The sequence below is a fragment of the Camelus dromedarius genome, chromosome 24, assembly GCF_036321535.1.
Source record: "Camelus dromedarius isolate mCamDro1 chromosome 24, mCamDro1.pat, whole genome shotgun sequence".
Taxonomy (NCBI): domain Eukaryota; kingdom Metazoa; phylum Chordata; class Mammalia; order Artiodactyla; family Camelidae; genus Camelus; species Camelus dromedarius.
The window spans coordinates 13,856,901-13,862,900 of record NC_087459.1 but is presented as its reverse complement, the minus strand read 5'-3'; positions in this window follow the sequence as shown (position 1 = coordinate 13,862,900).

The window sequence follows — 6,000 nt, the reverse complement described above, 5'->3', positions numbered from 1 at the left end:
AATTCAACTACCTAAAATCTCTCTTTGAATTTTCTTTGAACCAACATCCACTCGCCCATACTGTCTAGAGACTGTTTCCCTCTCCCTAATTTCCTTAGGAGCCCACAGCTTCATTGAAATCCCTTTTTTTTCCTACTTCTTGGAGCATCCACTGTTGATCAAATCATTTGTCAAAGCTTTTCTTCTAAATAATCACTGTGTTCTTTTCAAGTGGAGCTTTCATAACAGCTTCTAGTCTCCATGCTGTTTGCCCTATAGTCCTTGCAGTGTTTTGAACATAATAGATGCTCAATTCACAACTAACTGAATTCACAATAGCACAGTGGATTCTATGCTACACTACATTATGAACAAAACAAGAGCTTTTAAACTTTCTCAGACTACCTGAGATCTATCCCATTTTTCTGTTGCTGGAAGAGCCACTGCGATCACTGAATGGCATAAAAGAGTTTGCTCAACCCCAGGCTCGCCAGAATGGGGTCATTCTGGACTGTTAAACAGTTCATTTCTAAGTTTGTGCACATACATGTGGATGGATATAAACCACCTCTTCCCTAGTTCCTTTTTGGTTTAGGAGTTAGTTTAATGCCAAAAGCCCAGTGGCCCAGTGACCCCAGGTAGTGACTGCTCCACCAACTCCTCCTTCCTTACAGTGGCTTAAACAAACAAAAAAAGCCCAAAGCCCATCCCATCATACCGACATGATGACCCTGCCTCGGCTAATCGGACCAGAGCAGGCACATGAACCTAGTAGAACCAACCACCTCTCTCTCTGCTGGGGACGTGGAATTGAGGCTTGGAGATGCAAGTAGGGGTTGAACCAGAAGATTCTGTAAACCTATATATAAGTAGATGAATGAGAAGAGAAGTTGGGCTGAAGAGAGATGATGTGGTCAGAGAGACAGAATGAGAGTTCCCGATGATTTTACAGCGTCCATGGTGCCTCTTGCATTGCTTCAGTGAGATTCTCTCTGTATCTTTGTAACAGCTTCATTTTCCATTTTGTCCTCCTTTGAGTGTGTCTCTGGCCCATGAACCAAACTATCTCTGTCCAACCATCCCTTTTCACCCAACAGAAACAACCATCCCTTCTCCATGAGCTAACCACGCTCCCTGCACACAGGCTCCTCGAAACACTGAATTGCAATTCATCGTTTAAAGATCTCTTCCTTACCAGGCTGTGAGCAGACTGAAGTCAAGGTCTATGAGTTCATCCCTTATTCCTACTACCTAACTCCCCACCGGGGACATAGCAAATGCCCAATAAATGTCTGTTGAATCAAATTAAGACAGTGTCATCCACAGAATAAAATCATGTACATATCGATTTGTTCTAAGCCCTTACTGTTTCCACAGGAGACCAGGATTCCACAATCAGCTGACAGCCATGCCTTTACAATGTGCACCAATCACAAGCCACTTTTGGGGACCCTTTTCTAAAATAAGCCCATTCCCTTAATTGCATCACTGCCTCTGCAGAACCAGAGTAACCTCTGTGGGGGCTTCTGAACACAAACTTGTGTGCTGGCTTGCATGCCCGATACTAAATGTTGCTCCTGGAGCCGTTTTTCGTTACTGAATAAGCCCTTGACCCACCTCTTTGGACTAACGGAATCATATCGTAGATGTGCTGGCCACTTCCTTCCTCTTTTCTCTTCTGATTACAAGGGTAACACAGTTGGAGATGATGCGACCACAGTGCGTAGGTAGTTCTGATACCTACCTCCCCAGAACAGAATCAGTTTGCCCACAGCACTTTTGCTTTGCCCCAGTCTTCAGTGTCCCTTTATGCAAATCTGGGGAAAAGTTCTACGGTAAACATAGTGAAGCCTGCCAAAGTTGCCTCTCCTGCCATTACAAAATGTTATTTTGTGGCAAAAACAGGAATTATTTTTTTCCTACAGGCTGTGCAGTTCACTAAAATGTTGCCGAGCAGGATTTAATGACAAGAAAAAGAAAAGGAAATTTCAACTCAGGAAGCAAAATTAATAAGGTTAGTAAATTTTAAAAATTCATATTTGAAAGCAATAATGTGAAATGTTTATCTAAAGGAATGAGTTGAAGAGCCTTGAACATGACTGTAACTGAGTTAGCTCTGTAAATCATTCAAAGTTATACCAAAAGGTGGTCATCTATGTTTATCTATCCTCAGTTTTGCCTGGGTATCTCAAAATGAGCTAATAAAAAAGCAGTAAAACATGTTCTGTGGTTCTTCTTTGGGAGAATCCACAAAATCATAACCTTTATACATTGAAAAAGCAAATATTTAAACACCACATGTATCTTATTTTTACATAAATGTATAAGAGTTTGATTCTTAAATCAGGCAATTCAGAGTTAGATACCTTAGTTCCTTTGCCACTTGATCTGCATATACCTTTTCCTAGAATGGTAATTCAAACCCATATGCACATTCAAATACCCAGTGGAGCTTTTAAAATGTGTTCTCACCCAGATCAATTAAATCAGAATCTCTGAGTGTGAGATCCAGGACTTGGCATTTTTAAAAGCTTCTTGGATGATCCTAAGACACAGCCCAGACAGAGAGCCACTGTCCTTGAAAATATTTGGAAATACAAATTATCTGTTCCATTAAACAGCAAACCTCTCATTTCCCAAAATATGTCTCAAAGCATCTGACCCCAACAAGCAGAACTTAGGCAAGATACTGAGAACCAGGTTTGGGGAAAGGGTTGTAAAATATAGACGGGTAAGTATCTCCTTGTAAGCTATTCGGGTCACGTAGGTACAAGTCAGATACCTCAGTGAGTACATCCTCCATTGCAAATTCAGAAAGCTCACTTTCGATTAGCCAACGTTAATTTGATTGGGGTCAGAATAAAGACTGCAGGCTGAGGTGCTATCAACTTTGGATATCCTGGGGGAAATGGTTCATTGGTCACCACTAGGAATTGGTCACCATTCATCCTGGTTGTCTTAGAGAATCTTTGCCCTCCTTATTACAAAATACAAGACGGAGCAGCATGAAATAATGCCAACAACCCTTCAAACAGAATAAGTAAGACTTTGGAGATATGGATAGGGCTTTATACCCTCCCAATATAAAACATTTAAATTAAATATTTAATCATTATTCAGTTGGTCACTAGCTATAATATGGCTACTGTAGAGAGAAAGAGGAATGTGTACAATCCAACTGGAGTAAAGGATACATACCCTTGGAAAGAATTTTCAGATTGGAAGGTACTTTAGAAGTCAAATAATTCAACTGCAATATATATGTTTAGAGATTCTGAGGCCTAAAGAGGACTAAAACTAAGGTTCATAATTCTAAAGACCACCACTCTTTCTATCTTATCCTGAAAGTCATTTTCCTTGAAATATCAAGGGCTGACATTTTTAAGCATGATTTCCCCATTCCTCTATGATGAATTAATAGTGTTTCAGAAAGAACATGGTGGCAGGAGAAGAAAGGGATTCCATAATTGAATTAGGCAGAGCTAAGATTTGAAAACTAGTCTTTCCCTCCAAGTCTAGAATGAACACACAGGTATTAGCCTCAGACAAGCCAAACGCTCTAGCCTGAACTGCCACCTCATAAGAGTATTAGTTGAATCATCTTGGAAAAGAGAGTTCACCTCTTCAAGCTTCAGTTTCTTTATAAGTAATGAATATAATTAAAAATCTGTCTTGCAGGCTAAGTTGGGAAGATAAAATGAGATCATCAGGGGTCAGGAGACAATTTCTGTAAAGGGCCTGATAGTAAATATTTTAGTCTTTGCAGGCCACATGAGGTCTCTGTTGTATATTCTCTCTCTCCCTCTCTTTTATCCTCTAAAATGTAAAATAATAAACTAAAATATCCTTAGTTTATGGGCTATACAGAAGTAGGCCACCAACTGTAATTTGCTGTAGCTGATCAAGACCCTATGGCCCAAGAATTCAGGAACTGAGCAAGTCTTAGAGCTGCACATTCAGGACCTAGTACAGTACTAGATGTTTTGGGTATTTGCTCAATAAATATCTGTTAATGAATAATTAATGTAAAGAACCTGGACCTAATCGAACTTAAAACCTTTTGCACAGCAGAGGAAACCATCAGCAAAACAAAAAGACAACCTATGGAATGGGAGAAAATATTTGCAAACAATATGACAAACAAGGGGTTAATATCCAAAATATATAAACAGATCATACAACTCAATATAAAAAATAACTCAATCAAAAAAATGAACAGAATAGCTGAACAGACATTTTTCCAAAGAAGACATACAGATGGCTAATAGGCTCCTAAAAAAGATGCTCAACATTGCTAATTATTAGAGAAATGCACATCAAAACAACAGTGAGATATCACCTCACACCTGTCAGAATGGCTATCATGAAAAAGTCTATAAATAACAAATGTTGGAAAGGATATGGAGAAAAGGGTACCTTTGTACACTGTTGGTGGGGGTGTAAATTGGTGCAGCTACTATGGAAAACAGTATAGAGGTTCCTCAAAAAAATAAAAATAGAACTACCATATGATCCAGCAATTCCACTCCTGAGTACATATCTGGAAAAAAAGAAACCACTAATTCAAAAAGATATCTCCACCCCAATGTTACAGTAGTGCTATTTACAATAGTCAAGATATGGAAGCAACTCAAGTGTCCATCAACAGATGAATGGATAAAGAAGATATAGTATATATGTGTGTGTGTATACATATATACACACACACATACAGTGGAATATTACTCATTATAAATAATGAAATTCTGCCATTTGCAGTAACATGGATGGATCTAGAGAGTATTATGCTTAGTAAACAAATGTATATAGCAAAACAGAAACAGACTCAGATATAGAAAACAAACTAGCGGTTACCAGTGAGGAGAGGGAAGTGGGCAGGGGTGAGATAGGGGTATGGGACTGAGAGATGCGAACTACTCTGTATAAAATAGATAAGCAGTAAGGATATATTGTATAGCACAGTGCTGCATATTCAGCACCTAGGACAGTACTAGATGCTTGGGTATCTGCTCAATAAGTAACTGTTAATGAATAACACGTGGAAAGGGCCTGGTCCAAAGTCTAACATGAGAAAATGACTGTCCATTTATTTAATGCTATTTCTGTCACTCTTGTTGCTTGCTTAACTCCAGCACTATGAGACAATATGAGAGATTCAAAGATATCATGTGTACAGGCAGGTTGAAATGGATGAATTAGCCAATTGAAGAATTCAGAGAAGAAGTAGGCAACTGTGATCTGAAGGAGCCAGGAAGTGTCACAGAGAAGGTGGCATTGGTCTGAGTTTGGAAGAAGGGGGAAATTTTGAGACATGGAGAAATGAAAAAGGTAATTATAAATGCATTACAAGGGAAATAAGAAGGAAGCCATGACCCTGCCACTGCCACATTTTATATATGTTATCAGGAGAAGGTTATGGTTTGACAAAGACCACCTCATTCTATGACTTTTAGGATACAGAATTCAACGGTTACTGGACAGGAATATAGGCAAATTCCTAAAGGGAGAACTGACTCCTTATCATTTTGAGTTTCAATGATAGTAGACTATCCATGGTAGCAAAGATGGTCTTGAACAAGCAGTGAATATGAAAAGATAATGAAAGGCCCCATGTGACTCACCATGAAATAAAGGGGGAACTTGACCTCTTATCTTGGTTCAATGCCAAGTTCTCGACAGTCACAGGAGCTGATTCTGTCCACAGATTGTGGCTTAGCCTGGAAACTTCAGGTGCCCCAGCCTTCTGAACACTATAGTTGTATTTTGGATTTGGGGGCTGCAAGTGCACATAAATTGAAGGCCTATAAATGAGAATCCAGCCCTAAGATAGCATGGAGCAACTGTGGTTGAACATCACATTAGGAAGAGACACTTTTATCTTCTTCCCCCTCCAACTACGTACACCCTCCATTACATGCTCAGAAGAGCTATTGCCAAGCCAGCATTGGGGTTGAGGTTATGTTAATCTGATCACTAGAGGAAATATGACTCAATTTATACCTCCAAACTTGTGAATACTAA